Below are 16650 nucleotides of genomic sequence, written 5' to 3'. Positions count from 1 at the left end.
TAGCATGAGCTCTTGCAATACCTGATCTCCTTGGAGTCCTTATGGACGATCTCGCGTGACTTCAGGCCCACTCTGAGGAGGGCTTCTCCTGCACGCTCCATCTTAATAAGCTTCCTTTGACACGAGATGAGCTGCTGGGGTTGAAACAAGACCCCAGGCTACAGGGAGAGAAACTGCCCGGGGTTCTAGTCTTGGCTGGTGCTCCTTTACGTGGTGAGCTGAGCCTCCCGCCACCAAGGCCAGGCTGAAGTTTCACTGGGAAGGGGAGCGACCCCTTCCCAGGCAGGCACGTAACATGTGAGGCCGATGAATTCGGCTGGTTCCCCAGAACTGTTGCCCCACTGGAGTTTTGCTTCCCTTAGGCACTCCTGTGGGAGAAGGAGGGGAGATTCACGTCCAGGAACCCGGGGAGAAACACCTTCTAATGAGTCCCTTTCCTCCTTGGTTTGTGAGCTGCTGGCTCAAAGTCGTGCCTTGCTGTGAGCTCTGCTTTCTGCATTTCGCTTCCCCACCTTTAATGCTCCCCTGATCCAATTTCCTTTGCGGTAGATAAATAAATAAATAAATAAATAAATAAATAAATAAAAGTGTTTTCGTTGAATACAAACCTACTCACTGCAAGGGGCCTGGGTGGCGCAAACTATGAAAGATTCGCTCTTCGTCAAAGCAGTCAGTCCTTAATCTCCACACTTTCTTCTTCCCCACAGTCTGCCTTGATCATGGAAGTAAAACCACAGCCTCCTCTCCCTCAGGGAGCTCATTCCCAGAGGGACAGACACTAATAAACCCCAGTGCCAGTGGATCTCACAGGCACCAGGCATCACAAGCATTAGAGCCACCCTGGGGCCTGGAGAAAACCAGGTGGGGTGGTCCAGGCAGCTTCCCCCTGGAGTTTGGTTTTCTGTGTGTCTCGACAGCCCAGGAAGTCACCTTCGAGATGTTCCACGGTGAGAATGGTGCCCTGTAAAAGGAGCGGGAAGCAGGCACCTCTAACCACTGGAATTGATCAGTGGGCCCTCGGCTCGCTGAACCTGCTTCCTATGAGAGCCCCTGTGGCCCAGAGATGCTGCTGTGAGCGCTGCTCACACTGACCCCGCCTCCAGCATTACCTCGACGGGCTCCCAGTACCTCCCATCCCATTCCAGGGAGGGAGCTGCTGCATCCCCAAGTCCTCCCCTGGATTGCAGACTGGCAGTGCCATCACCTGCTGCCAGGCTTACTCATGGATGAAGGCCACAGCTTTGAATGCAACGCTCTTGAGAACAGCACTGGGAGTGTCCCCCACCTCCTTCAGGGGACTGAGCCCTACTTTTCCGCCTTTTCAGGGACATGTGGGGAAAGAAGAGGCAGTCTGGGGAATAATCACTGTCCCATTCGGTGCAAATCCACCAAGCTTGGTTAATCGAGGTTGAATTGGAACTACCTGCACGTTTTCTTTAATGCAAATGCATATGGAGCAGGTGTTTTCTTATTGGTTTGACTGAATCAACCACCCACTGATGAGTCCACAGGGCACCCCAGCCCTGCTGAGCACAGTGGGCTGGGGATGGATGTGAAGACATCTCCCTGCCCTCCAAGAGCTCCATCTAGTTGAGTCAACCAGACACACACCTGAAAAATGAGATGAAATAAGAGCAATTTAAGGCCAAATGAGACTGTTTAAGGGAGGCAGAAAGTAAAATTACAACAAGAGCTGCTATTCTTGGAACGCACGCCCACCGCTGTGCCTCAAAAATCTTTAATCTTCACAACAACTTACTGAAAGAGGTATTATTCACCCCGGTTGGCAACGAGAAAACTCATGCTTAGAGGGGTTAGGTGATTTTCCTGAGGTCACACAGCCAGTAAATGAGAGAGATGAAATCTAAACTCCTAAAAGCCTGTGCTTCTACCCAGAGGACACATGCCAGGGGAGAGAAGACCCCACGGCAGAGCTCAGCTCAACATAAAGACATTGCTACTAGCCCAGTGATGGGACAGGCTGAGTAAATGAGCCCCTGGCCCATGAGAGGTTCATAGGCTGCAGGGTCCCCTGGTATGTAAAAGAAGAATCTGAGCCTCAAAGGAGATTAGATAAATACATTCCAGATGGGAGATGCTGTAACTGTTAGGGAAGTAGGATTTGGAAGAGCTAGAATTTAAGAGGAAGGTCAGGAAGGTGGTAAATGTGTCAGCCAAGATGCAGAGGTAGGGATCACAGGTGCGTCTGAGGGTAGTAAGTGAAAACTGATTGGCTGAAGCAAAGACCCTGTGTTGGTCAAATCTCCCCTGGCAATGGGCAAGGTCTAGCAAGGCGATGGGGTTGGGTTAAGAGGACCAGTGATTAGAAGTGGCCAGGAAGATTTGAAAAGGTGGGAAAGGTAGGGAGAAATGAGTGCCACATTCTCAACAGAGTCATGGCACAAAGAGAGAAAACTCAATTTCCGCCTTTAAGAGCCAGGAGCCAGCTATCTGCCTCCAAAAGCGAGGGGTCAGGTCACCACGGGATCAGACACTGGAAGCAAGAGCCAGGCTGGGGGTCCTTGGAAATGCTTCTGGCTGCAGCATCCACGTCACAAGTGGTATTCCTGCAGCTGCATGGGTTAAAGGTGCAGGGAGCTGGGGGCAAACAGTGTTGAGAGGGGCAGACCCACTTCTACCCAGTGGGGCTGGCCTCAGGGGACAGACTTACCCCCGAGGTGCCCCCCACCCATGGTACAGCAAAGCCCTCGGAGGATGAATAGAGAATCAGCCCGAGACCAGAACAGCCCATTCAGTCCAGAGCACGGTGACACGGCGCCTGTCCCAGAACATCCATCTGGGCAGAGGCAAGCAAACTGCAGCTCTGAATCTGCTCTTGGCCATTTTCTAGAAATGGCTTCACTGGTTTCACTTGTTTAAAAAAAAAAAAAGAAAGGAAAGGAAGGAATATGGTCCAGTTCCGAGGGCTAATTGCCTTTGCTCTCAACTAGAGCCCATGCTTTTTCCGGCAAACATGCTCTCCTGTCGCTGTGCCACCAGACCCACTCTCCATTTCCAATCAGCCCTGAAAACAGCCCTTGAGAGAGATAATAGGAAGAACAAAGAGAAATTCCGAGGAGCAGAGAGAGGGAAACAAGTCATGCCTAACAGGCAGCCCTGAAGTTGTTTTCATAAAGAACCCTTCAGTTAGTCCCTGATTTGTCTCCAAACAGCGAGGCGTTCAATAAATCCCAAGAAACAGACTTGGACCGAGACCAAGGGTTCTTTGACTTTTTTAGGTCATAGACTCATTTGAGAATCTGGAAAAGCACAGACCCTCTCTCTCACCAGGAAAATGCACATAAACACGTATTCCATATATTAATTCAGGGGCTCAGAAACTCCACCGGAAGCTCCAACCACAGACCCTAAAGACCCTAGTTAAGAACGCATGATATAGGCAATCTCTTTTTTAAAGGCTCTCCTACTTATTTCTGTCTCCCTCTCTCTCTCTCTTTCTCTCTCTCTCCGAGTGTATGTGTCTGTTTATAAGGAAAAGGTTGAGCCACATTTCTTCAGGCATAGTCTAAGGGATTTGTTTTTAATTGTTCAATTTGAAATTTTGTAAGTCTTTCTGCAAATAACTGAGGGTGAGGGTCCAAAGAAGGGGGGTTGGTTCTATGTGAGCCATTCTCAGCAAAGACACTCACTGAGGGAGGCAACCCTCAGCCTTGGCACTCTACCCTGCAGGCCTGAGCAAGAACAGGTGTATCACTAAAAGGCTAATAATGGCCACCGGGTCTGGAGGGGCTGTGGGAGCCCGGAGCCTCACACCTGTGGAGAATGGTCTATGCCAGGGCTTCGCAAACTTTACTGTGGATCCAAATCACCTGGAGGTCTTGTTAAACTGCAGATTCTGCTTCAGTAGGCCTGGGGTGTGGCGGAGATCCTGCACGTCTAACAGCATCAAGTGATGCTGCTGCTTTGAGTAACAAGAGTCTATGCGATGATCAATTCCATGCTGGGTCTGAGAGCAGGGACAGAAGAGGGGCTGAGGGATGAGAAGGAACTAGAATATCAAAGAGAGAAGAACTCTTAGAAATGTTAGAGTTCAATCCTATCGTTTTACAGATGGGGACACTGAGGCCCAGAAAGACTTGTTCGAGACCAAACAGCTGGCTGACAGCAGGGCCAGGATGCAAGTACAGATCATCTGACCTCCTGCCCATCTCCACCTTGCCCTGGGTTCTGGTGAGAACGGGACAGACTTCCTCTCTGGATTCCCAGGTCATCCTGGGCAGTACTCTGTCTCAGGCCTGCCCTCTAAGAGGCCCCCACTCAGCCTGGCACAGACCCAGGCACATGTAGGTGTCAGGGGGCAACTGTGATTCAGCCCACGAGGGACAGAGAGGCTTACCTGGGAGCAGCGCTAACTCGGGGCCTCTCCCTACGCACTACAGACTGTCAGCCTAACAGGCCTGCGCCGATCGCCTGGGGGAAAGTCAGTTCCAATCAAGCCACGACCCGTGGCCAGCAGTCAAATGCAGGGTGAAGGCAGGAGATGTGGCCTCTGCAGGAAGCCAGCCTGGCCCTCTGCCTCTCTCAAACAAGCTCACGCGTGGAGAAGGGGGAAAATGAAAACTGGACTTTCCCACCGCCAGCAACAAGGCCCCCCTTCTACTCTTGTTGTCCAAGAACACCATTAAAAAGATACTGCAGGGCTTCCCTGGTGGCGCAGTGGTTGAGGGTCCACCTGCCGATGCAGGGGACGCGGGTTCGTGCCCCAGTCTGGGAAGATCCCACATGCCGCGGAGCGGCTGGGCCCGTGAGCCATGGCCGCTGAGCCTGTGCGTCCGGAGCCTGTGTTCCGCAATGGGAGAGGCCACGACAGTGAGAGGCCTGCGTACCGCAAAAAAAAAAAAAAGATACTGCAGTTCCCTTGAGACCCTGAGCTGCAAATGCTTGGAGAACCAGTGAATCTTTAGCCAATGCAGGCCAGCCTCAAACTCCTGGCTTCCGATCTGTGACCACAGCCTCAGAGTAAATCAGGCAGGTCCCTTCTGAACACAGAATCTATTCCCCTGTGCCTGCTGATCCTGGGCCACAAACACCCATTTAAAAGCATCACATGAGAGATTGTGAAGGCCATGCCATGATCGAGACCATGGGAATGCCACGCTGTCCTCAGAAACACATGTGCAGGGGCAGGGGTGCATCCTTAAGCAGTGACTCAAATTAATTCCACAAAGCAGTAAGCACCTACTGTGCGCTACTCTACACTCTTTGCAGTTTCAGGGCCAAGGCAACTTGCCTGAGCTGGTCTCATCTCACATAAACTGAAACCAAAGCTTCTCTGTTCCACTTTCTGCATCACACAGAAACACACAGCATAGATTTGGGGGTGATGTGACCAAATTTAAAAGCAGGTGCCTTCAACAGCCTTTCAGAAAACATGCAACCACCATCTGGAACTCTTCAGTTTGCCCCTCTCCCACTGGAGAACATCCTCTCCACCTTCTGTTGCTCCCAAATTTGACACCATGAAAAAAAAAAAATCAGCGTCCAGCCCGCAGTTCACAGAATCAGACCTCCCTGCCCCTTTCCCCGAGAGGCATGCTGGAGTGACTAGTTCCCCTCTGAGTCCTGGAGAAGCACCAGTTTCCTCTGATGTTACTAGTACCCACAGCTTAGGATTGATGCGAAAACCACAAGATCATTCAAGTAAAGTACTCAGCATGGGGCTGGCAGAGAGTAGGCCCTCAATAAACGGCAGCTGTTATGACCATGGTCCTGATGGAGGGAGTAGAAAAGCGGACTCACGTACCCAAGAGCCACCATTGTTTCTGGACTTTACCAGACCCAAAATGTTCTACTGAGACAGGATATGTCAGCGGACCACCCCGTGTAGGAGGCTTTGAGACAAGGCCTGACTGGTGCCATTGGGTTGCAAAGGCTGCTGGTGTGAATGATGTGCTCTGGTCTAGGAAAGCACAACAGAAATTACTTTGTCAATCACCTCTGAGGGAGGGGGTCTGCCAGAAGCATAAGACTTCAATGGTGCTGCCATTGGAGCCTCGTCTTTTGTAGAGACTATTTTTAGCATAAATACTGTACACTCTGTTATATTGTCAAAACTGACAGATGAGCATTCTCGTGGCACCCACAGACCATGCATTCAATTGGGAAGATGTTAAAAAAACGTTAGATGAGCTTCTCCCAACCATGGCACAAAGAGTTGCTATGTATCACACGCCATGGCCACTGATATTCATGACAGGTGCCTCTGCCCTCTGCCCTCTGCCCTCTGCCATAGGTGTCCTGGCCTCTGAACCCTGCAGCTGGAATTCAGACTCGATTCCATCATGGGCGCATCTCAGTTGAACACTCAGCCAGGAGCAACTGAGTCCAGGGAGTCCACTGTGGCAAAGCATTTGCAAAAACTATATTACAGGTAAGAGGTAAGAGGTGTACTATAGGTAAGACGGGATGAGAACTCCATAGTCCTTGGGGGCCTGGCAAACGACCTGTGATTTCTCATCGTCCAGTCTCACAGCCCTGATGCCCTCCTTGGCCTCCCCCCAGGGGAGCCACTGCTTGGGGACAAGCAGGGGGCAAGAAAGTCAGTACATCTATCACACAGGAAGACCCAGATCACTTCTCAGGTCCTCCTGAGACTAAGGAATTCTTTGTCTGTTTGGTTAGTTGGTGTGACGTTTTCATTTTCTAGCCTCCACTCACTATGTTCCTCTGACGGTATCCCTGCACCATAGTGCCCAGCATGCTATACTCTGCCCAGAATGCTTTTTCCCCCTCTCATCACCCAGCTAATTCTACTCACCCTCTAGAGCTCTACAAGAACGTCACTTCCACAGCCAGGCTGTCTCTGGCCACCCAATTTAAGAGAGCCCTTCTACGATTCACTCTCAGAGCGCCCTGCACTTTTCCTGCAAAGCATGATAACAGTTTGCATTTATGGCTTATTTTTCTCCCTTATTAGCTTGCAAGTTCCCTGAGAGCGAGGAAATGCCTCTTCTGTTTGCTTCTGTTTACAGTGCCCAGCACAAGGCCAGGCACAGAGTCCAGCACAGAATAGAGATTCATTAAGCGATACTCACTGAGTCAAATGAATGAATGAAGGATGGATGGATGAATACTTAAGAGGGGCCCAAGGATCGGCTAGGCCGAAAGCCTCCAAAATTCTTCACATTCCTTAATCCATTGCATTCATCCTTAGAGAGGGAGAATCTTTTATCACCTAAAATGGGTGAAATGCATGCCTCTTTGTGGGGGAAAAAACCATGAGCAAATGCAATCGTCTGCCCTTTGGATTGACCAAAGAAGGGCCCAGGGAAGGGGAGGACCCAAAAGTACCTTTTCAGACACTGAAGGGGTGCAAGCAGATCCACGCGAGGCCACTTCAAGCCTTGACACCCTAAATTCTAGGATTTCCAGTCTGCTACCGACAAATGACAGATGCTGAGGGCTCAGTGGGCCTGGCTCAAGCCTCCCTCTCCTTCGCTCACTGTGTCACCGCAGGGGCCTGTCCCCTTGCTACTCCTCCCCGCTCCCCTGAGAGGTGAGCTCCCAGCTCTCGCCAGCATCACCATAACCAGATCCATGGCCAGGCATCCTCAGTCAAGGCTACTTGGTTTTTGGTTTGATCACGATTATAGGAACAGTATTTTTTAACAGGAGGGCAGATTAACAAAGGTACTATCGCACGACATAGAAGTATAAAGACGCAAGTACAAATAGAGAAGAAATAGTGAGGGACGGTGCTGCCTGCTGCAGATGCTTTGGATCTGGTCCCATTTATTTGTTCATCTGCATCCCAGAGGGGCCGGGCACAGTGATAGGTACTGGCTGGTGGAAAGGGAGAGCTGGGTCAGGGGATGCACAGAATAAGCAGGCCCAGGACTGGTGGGTACTATAAGGCCAGTAAATCATGTTACTGCAACTGAGGCAGGCTGGGAAGAGCCCAGGGAGGGCTGGCGTCCCTGGAACATTCTTCTCTCCCCAAGGGTGGGAAATTACTAAACAAGAGGTGTAGTCAGGCGCAGTGGTTGAGGGTCCGCCTGCTGATGCAGGGGACACGGGTTCGTGCCCCGGTCCGGGAGGATCCCACGTGCCGCGGGGCAGCTGGGCCCGTGAGCCATGGCCGCTGAGCCTGCGTGTCCGGAGCCTGTGCTCCGCAACGGAAGAGGCCACGACAGTGAGAGGCCCGCGTACCGCAAAAAAAAATAAATAAAAGGTGTAGTCAGGCATGCCGGCAAGTGGGCCATCAAGGACTGGATTAGATCAATGTGATAAACCATAGTAACAAACTGAAGGAGAAAAACCGTATGGTCATCTCAATAGATGCAGAGAAAGCTTTTGACAAAATTCAACACCCATTTATGATAAAAACCCTGCAGAAAGTAGGCATAGAGGGAACTTTCCTCAACATAATAAAGGCCATGTATGACAAACCCACAGCCAACATCATCCTCAATGGTGAAAAACTGAAAGCATTTCCACTAAGATCAGGAACAAGACAAGGTTGCCCACTCTCACCACTCTCATTCAACATAGTTTTGGAAGTTTTAGGCACAGCAATCAGAGAAGAAAAGGAATCCAAATCGGAAAAGAAGAAGTAAAGCTGTCACTGTTTGCAGATGACATGATACTATACATAGAGAATCCTAAAGATGCTACCAGAAAACTACTAGAGCTAATCAATGAATTTGGTAAAGTAGCAGGATACAAAATTAATGCACAGAAATCTCTGGCATTCCTATATACTAATGATGAAAAATCTGAAAGTGAAATCAAGAAAACACTCCCATTTATCATTGCAACAAAAAGAATAAAATATCTAGGAATAAAGCTACCTAAGGAGACAAAAGATCTGTATGCAGAAAATTATAAGACACTGATGAAAGAAATTAAAGATGATACAAATAGATGGAGAGATATACCATGTTCTTGGATTGGAAGAATCAACAGTGTGAAAATGACTCTACTACCCAAAGCAATCTACAGATTCAATGCAATCCCTATCAAACTACCACTGGCATTTTTCACAGAAATAGAACAAAAAATTTCACAGTTTGTATGGAAACACAAAAGACCCCGAATAGCCAAAGCGATCTTGAGAACGAAAAACGGAGCTGGAGGAATCAGGTTCCCTGACTTCAGACTATACTACAAAGCTACAGTAATCAAGACAGTATGGTACTGGCACAAAAACAGAAAGATAGATCAATGCAACAGGATAGAAAGCCCAGAGATAAACCCACGCACATATGATCACCTTATCTTTGATAAAGGAGGCAGGAATGTACAGTGGAGAAAGGACAGCCTCTTCAATAAGTGGTGCTGGGAAAACTGGACAGCTATATGTAAAAGTATGAGATTAGATCACTCCCTAACACCATACACAAAAATAAGCTCAAAATGGATTAAAGACCTAAATGTAAGGCCAGAAACTATCAAACTCTTAGAGGAAAACATAGGCAGAACACTCTATGACATAAATCATAGCAAGATCCTTTTTGACCCACCTCCTAGAGAAATGGAAATAAAAACAAAAATAAACAAATGGGACCTAATGAAACTTCAAAGCTTTTGTACAGCAAAGGAAACCATAAACCAGACCAAAAGACAACCCTCAGAATGGGAGAAAATATTTGCAAATGAAGCAGCTGACAAAGGATTAATTTCCAAAATTTACAAGCAGCTCATGCAGCTCAATAACAAAAAAACAAACAACCCAATCCAAAAATGAGCAGAAGACCTAAATAGACATTTCTCCAAAGAAGATATACAGACTGCCAACAAACACATGAAAGAATGCTCAACATCATTAATCATTAGAGAAATGCAAATCAAAACTACAATGAGATATCATCTCACACCAGTCAGAATGGCCATCATCAAAAAATCTAGAAACAATAAATGCTGGAGAGGGTGTGGAGAAAAGGGAACCCTCTTGCACTGTTGGTGGGAATGTGAATTGGTACAGCCACTATGGAGAACAGTATGGAGCTTCCTTAAAAAACTACAAATAGAACTACCATATGACCCAGCAATCCGACTACTGGGCATATACCCTGAGAAAACCATAATTCAAAAAGAGTCATCTACCAAAATGTTCATTGCAGCTCTATTTACAATAGCCCGGAGATGGAAACAATCTAAGTGTCCATCATCGGATGAATGGATAAAGAAGATGTGGCACATATATACAATGGTATATTACTCAGCCATAAAAAGAAACGAAATTGAGCTATTTGTAATGAGGTGGATAGACCTAGAGTCTGTCATACAGAGTGAAGTAAGTCAGAAAGAGAAAGACAAATACCATATGCTAACACATATATATGGAATTTAAGAAAAAAAAATGTCATGAAGAACCTAGGGGTAAGACAGGAATAAAGACACAGATTTACTAGAGAACGGACTTGAGGATATGGGGAGGGGGAAGGGTGAGCTGTGACAAAGCGAGAGAGAGGCATGGACATATATACACTACCAAACGTAAGGTAGATAGCTAGTGGGAAGCAGCCGCATAGCACAGGGAGATCAGCTCGGTGCTTTGTGACCACCTGGAGGGGTGGGATAGGGAGGGTGGGAGGGAGGGAGGGAGACGCAAGAGGGAAGAGATATGGGAACATATGTATATGTATAATTGATTCACTTTGTTATAAAGCAGAAACTAACACACCGTTGTAAAGCAATTATACCCCAATAAAGATGTTAAAAAAAAAAAAAGGACTGGATTAGAAGGAAGAGAAGATGCACCAGGCCACACGTGCATGAGAGAAAAAAGGGAAGCAACAGAGTGGGAGGGGAGAAGGAGTTAGGCCCAGAAACCTTGACAGGAACTGCTCCTCGTAGAGCAGAGGACATCAGAGCTTGTTGGAGCCCAGAGATCCATTCCCAGGTAAAGGGTGGGGAGGCGTGGGAGATAAAATCCCTGGTCATCTCACAAGGCCCACAGATGGCAGAAAATCCTAACAGGAGGAGGTACAGAGGAGGCCAGGAGACAAGGTGGCAGAGAGACAGAGAGACAGAGTTCACTGAGAGAAAGTTGCTGCCCAGGTTGTTACCAGGCATGATACTGGCCTCCTGTGGGTGGATCCAGCCTTGCCCCCAGCTCTGGACAGTCACTAGTCTCCTTTTTTTTTTTTTTTTTAATAAAAAAAACTCCTTCTGTGAGGAGTTCACTACCAAGAGCTGTGGAAGGTCCCAGATTGTATCCTCTTGCAAGCTCACAAGTTAGCCACAGTTTTACAGACGTGGGTAGAAAACATGCGACCCTTGGATCAGAAGCAAAGCTCTTTATTCCTCACAGTCCAGCAGGTAGCACGAGCATCACGTCTGCATTGGTGCCTCTGGTCCACCCATGGGGACAACGTGGAGGGGCCTAGAGGGATGCTGCACATACAGTGGGTTTGCTCCACAGCTGACGGAATACAAGCTTAGGAAACCTGAACCTTTTAAAATGGGCATCAACCTGCCTGAGGGAGATATTGTCTTTACTGGAGATTAAAAATACCTGCCATCTGTTCCTCACCCCAGAGGGAGACACTGTCTGCTTCTTCCAAGGCTGCGTGCTATACAAATATCCCCAAAGACAGAATCTAGAACAAAGGCCGTCAGTGCCTCTGCTCACAAGACTTGCAGGAATGCAAGAAACCCCCAGAGAATTATCTCCCAACACTCACAAACTGCAGAGAGATAGACTCCTACCCTCCCAAGACAGCTCCCATCTCGTCCCTGGGAAGAGCACAGGATAGAGCGGGCAGGGATGCTTCAGGAAGAGAAAGTCCTCATGCCTGATCTTGAGGGATGGCAGAGACAACCTCACGCTATGGTTGGCTCGTCCTGAGGAACGCCTCCTCTATTTCACTATTTCTCCTCTATTCTTCTATAATTCCACTTTAAAACATGGGTCTGCCAGGGTACAGAGAGGCAAGGAACCGTGCGTGAGCAAACAGAATTCACCCTGCCCTCCTCCAGGGAAAAAGATGCTCTAGAGTTTTTTTAAGATTGCCTAGAATCTGAATCACATTCGAAGCCATTCTCTGGCCACTGAATGAGCACCCGTTACAGCTCCCAATCTCCTTCCACTCTGTCTGTGGCACATGGCATTCCACCCCGCGGTAACGGTGTCCCCAGAGTTCTCCAAATACAGCCTGGAGGGTCCTGCCCTCCAGGTTCACGCCCTGAAGCAGCCAGAGGGGTAAGGGGGCCTGCACATGTGCCTTTCTCTTCACAACAGGCAAGTGGTGAGAAATTTAGAACTGGGTCACCTGGCTTATCTTCTGCCCTCATTGAGAAGATTAATTCACAAACCTTGCATTCAGAAGGCAGGTCAGATGGCCATTTCAATGACTCCTCAGATCATTTTACCTTTACCTATGGGGGCCCACCCAGCAGCCAGGATCACTCAGGGTCACTCTTCTGAATTATAAGTAAGTCACAGCACATGACACCACCAGCCCTTTCTCACAGATTTTAGAGCAGAGATGCACATACCACAGTACAGGATCCCCCATGTGAATAGCCCCCTCCTAGGAGCTCTCTCAAGGTTTCCACAAGCCCCTAATCTTCTGTCCCTCTCCCCAGGATCTCTTAAACAAATGTTATATGTTCAATTATTGCATTGGCCTATTTAATTGATTTATATGCACTTTAAAAAGCTTTACACTGTGCCCGAAACACATCTATCATAATCCTTGACTGAATTGGAGAAAGGAGAAGGGAAAAAGGGAATTAAAATTTATTGAGCACTTATTATGTGCCAGGTAATACACAAGGTACTTTACATACATTACTGAGTTTAGTCCTCACAACTGCCCTGTGAAGTGGGTATTTTTTCCTACTTAGCAGATGAAGAAATTGAGACCTATAGAGGTTAAGGGACTTGCCCACAGTTACAAAGCATCAGCTGGAAGAAGCAGGACTCAACTGCAGCTCTGATTCCAAGCTAACATGTACTTCGGGGTTTAAATACCAAGTGTTTCTATAAAAAGTTACGAATAAGGAATGCACCCCTTATTGTAGCATTGTTTCATTGAGGAAATAAGATCCAATTGGCATTGTTCCCTTGAACCACGTCTTTTACTACAACTGGACATGCCCAAGTGCACCATTTCACACTAATGGGGGGAGGGGGAGGGATGAGGAAAGGGCCGCTGAGGGATAAGGTAGGGGTGTTTACAAAGCCCAAGAGTTTTCTCTCTGAACACTAACACTTCTTAGAAAATTCTCACTATTGAAAAAACTCTTCAACTATTTCTACTCAATGCCATTGTGAAGGGGTATAGAGAACATTCGTTCATCCAACAAGGGTTTATATATGATAAGTCACTGTGTGTAGGTACAAGGAGACAGTAAAGAACCAGACACTCATGGTCCCTCAGAGCCCACATTCTAGAAACTAAAGTGGTGCTCAAAGTCTGAAACAGCCAGTTAGGCACAGCCCTGAGCAGACAGAACAGACACAGGTGTCAGTGCTGGGCAGAGTCCAGGGGAGGGGACAGCTGATCCAAGACCCAAGTGACAAGAGGAGAAGCCCTGTACCTTCCCTTCATGACAGAGGTGAGCACTGTCAGTCCATCACGTGCGGCCCCAAGACCAAAGTAAGTCTTGATCTGTTAGTCTGGGTTCTCCAGAAAAACAGAACCAATAGGATGAGATAGATGATAGATAGATAGATAGATAGATAGATAGATAGATAGATAGATAGATGGAGAAAGAGGTTATAAGGAATTGCTTAATGACATTATGGAGGCTGAGAAGTCCCGAGAGCTGCAAATTTACAAGCTGGAGACCCAGGGGAGTGAATGGTAAAGTTCCACTCCAAGTTCAAAGGCCTGAGAACCAGAAGAGCCAATGGTGTAAGTTCCAGTCTGAGTCTGAGTCCAAAGGCAGGCGAAGGCCAATGTCCCAGTTCAAAGACAGTCAGGAAGAAAAGCATTCCTTCTTGTCACAGGAGGGTCAGCCTTTTTGTTCTATTCAGGTCTTCAGCGGATTGGATGAGACCCACCCACATTGGGGAGGGCAGTCTGCTTTACTCAGTCTATCAGCTCAAATGTTAATCTCATCCAAAACACCCTCCACACACCCAGAACACACCCAGATTAGTGTTTGACCAAATATCTAGGCATCCCACGACCCATCAAGTTGACACATAAAATTAAACATCACACTTGGGCAAGTATTTACTCCTTTACTAAGTAGAACCAGACTGCTGAGTTCTTTGATTTTTCATCTGTTTTGTAGTTTTTCTGTCTCTTATTACCAGACTGTCTGCTGTCACTGCTGACGGTCACTGCCCTTGCCCACAGAAGGACCTCTCCTCACTTCTAATTCAATCTGGGTTTGAAAAACAAGAGTGCTATTCTAGTTGGAATTTAATAAACTTGAAGGAATCCACAGACGTGGAGGTGAAATGCTTGAGATGTAGAGCAAATATTTCGTGACATCTCTCTTATCTTCTCACAGGGAACTTTTTTTTTGCATCTATTCTGATTCTTAGAGCTGTGAGCTAGATAAGGCAAGTTACCAGAGAACATGAAGACTTTCTGTATAAGGATGAGTCAAACAAAATTGAAATCACAGGGGCTTCCCTGGTGGCGCAGTGGTTGAGAGTCCGCCTGCCGATGCAGGGGACACGGGTTCATGCCCCGGTCCGGGAAGATCCCACAGGCCGCGGAGCAGCTGGGCCCGTGAGCCATGGCCACTGAGCCTGCGTGCCCAGAGCCTGTGCTCCGCAACGGGAGAGGCCACAAAAGTGAGAGGCCCACGTACCGCAAAAGAAAAAAAAGTTGAAATCACAATAGAGGGCAAGTCATGGGTAGAAATGTTTTCACAACTTCAGGGGTCAGTTTGGTATTCAGGAATCACAAAACACAACAAATGTGAAAACAGGCAGGTAAACAGAACCAATCCTCCTAGCTTTCTTGTCTATTTAAATTATCCTAGGAAGAATAATTTCCTCCAAAGCCAACAGAATGAATCTTCACTGTGACTTCCCAGGCAATAAGCTAGTCAGATCCTACCAAAGAGTTTCCAGAAACAATGGGTTTTTTACTTTTAAAAATGATCAGAACTTTCAGGACTTAACACACACACAGAAGTAGCAACCATTCTGCTTTGGCCCCATTTTATCACGTGTGAGTGTCAAAATTTGTATAGCTTCAAATCAACAACAAGGAGCTGTAATTTTTGTGTTCGTTTGTTTAAAATACCAGCAGTTTTCTTTTTGCTTGTTTAAGCTTCATTTAATTCACGCTCCAACCTGCCCCTCTTTGATTGCATTTCCAAATCCTAAATAAAAGTGATAACTCTTTCTGCCAATTGTAACAAACTGCTGGTGCCAGTTATTGCTTTTTGAAAGAAAAAAAAAAGCAAAAAAATCTTTTAATACTTAGCTGACAGCTTTATCCAAAAGGGGGGAGAAAACCCTGGCCTTTCAAAGCCACCCGATATATCTGTAACAACCTCTTTACTGAGTTCATGTATCTTCTTTATTGTTCTTCATAAACAGGCTATTGGATCTCTCTAGCCTGCAATGTGAAAAACGAAAAAATTTCCTCCCATCCATGCCTCTCTTATCTCCTAATTGTTTTGTTCTGAGGTAGGGGAGACCCTTATAAATGTCTCTCCTATTTTATATGTCCTCTCCAAGCCCATTCATGCTTTACTCCAGGGCTTTTGACTCCTGTTCTGTTTCCGCCTGAACCTCTATCTGCTTACTGTTCTCCACATCAAACCCCACGAAAGTGTTTGAGATTTCATTTCAGAGGGTGATGTAAGAGAGATAAGAGTCAAAGGCATTTGAAAAGCCACTTTCCAGCGTGTCTGTGCTGCGTAGGTTGGAGGGAGAGACGCAGCTTACCTGACATCACAGAGAACATCCTCGTTCAGGTCTGCGACGTCCACTTCTCTTCTCTGTTCTTTCCAGAGGGCTCTGCAGCTGTGCGTTCTGCTCCGGCTGCTGCAGCTTCAGAGGCTCCTCCATCTCTCTGAGCTCCAGCCTCATCATTGTCCCCAAGAAGCTGAGGTCTGACCACAACAAGAACAGCCCTTGTCAGGGACAGGCAGGTCTGAGCACCTGTGGAATGGCTTGTTGGGGAGGAGGCAAAATTCTTCCATGTGGTTAATTGTCCTATAAATGTAGGAGATGCACATTCCAGGAAAAGGTCATGGAAAGGAGTCTGGAGGGGGAAAAAACTGCTCACTAAATCTCAATTCCTTGATGATATGCCTCAGAGTGAGCATCTCAGACTTGAGTACTGGAGCAGTTCCATGCAATAAAAAAAACCATGAACACTCATTAGTTAGGCTTGGCTGTGATACTGCTGTGTAACAAATAATCCCCAAATCTCAGTGGCTTACAGGAGACATTTCTTTCTTTTCACTCTTGGGTCCGCAGGTTGGCTGAACTCAGCTAGGCTTGGGTTAGGTCTGCTCCATGTATCTCTCCATCGTGGAACTGTGACTCACACAAGGTATACATATCTCATGGTGAAGGCAGGAGCACCAGAGGACAAGCCCAAACATTTGAGGCCTGGGCACACCCCCACTTCTGTGCACTGCTTACATGGCCATGATGGAAGTGAGTGAGGCAAATGAGCATACATCATCCTGAGGAGGAAGAGAGAGGGGATATTGAGTGAATATTTGCTCAACAACAATCCTCTCTACCACACACACACA

This window comes from Lagenorhynchus albirostris, chromosome 13 (assembly GCF_949774975.1).
Source record: "Lagenorhynchus albirostris chromosome 13, mLagAlb1.1, whole genome shotgun sequence".
NCBI classification, from domain to species: domain Eukaryota; kingdom Metazoa; phylum Chordata; class Mammalia; order Artiodactyla; family Delphinidae; genus Lagenorhynchus; species Lagenorhynchus albirostris.
This window is presented reverse-complemented; position numbering follows the sequence as displayed.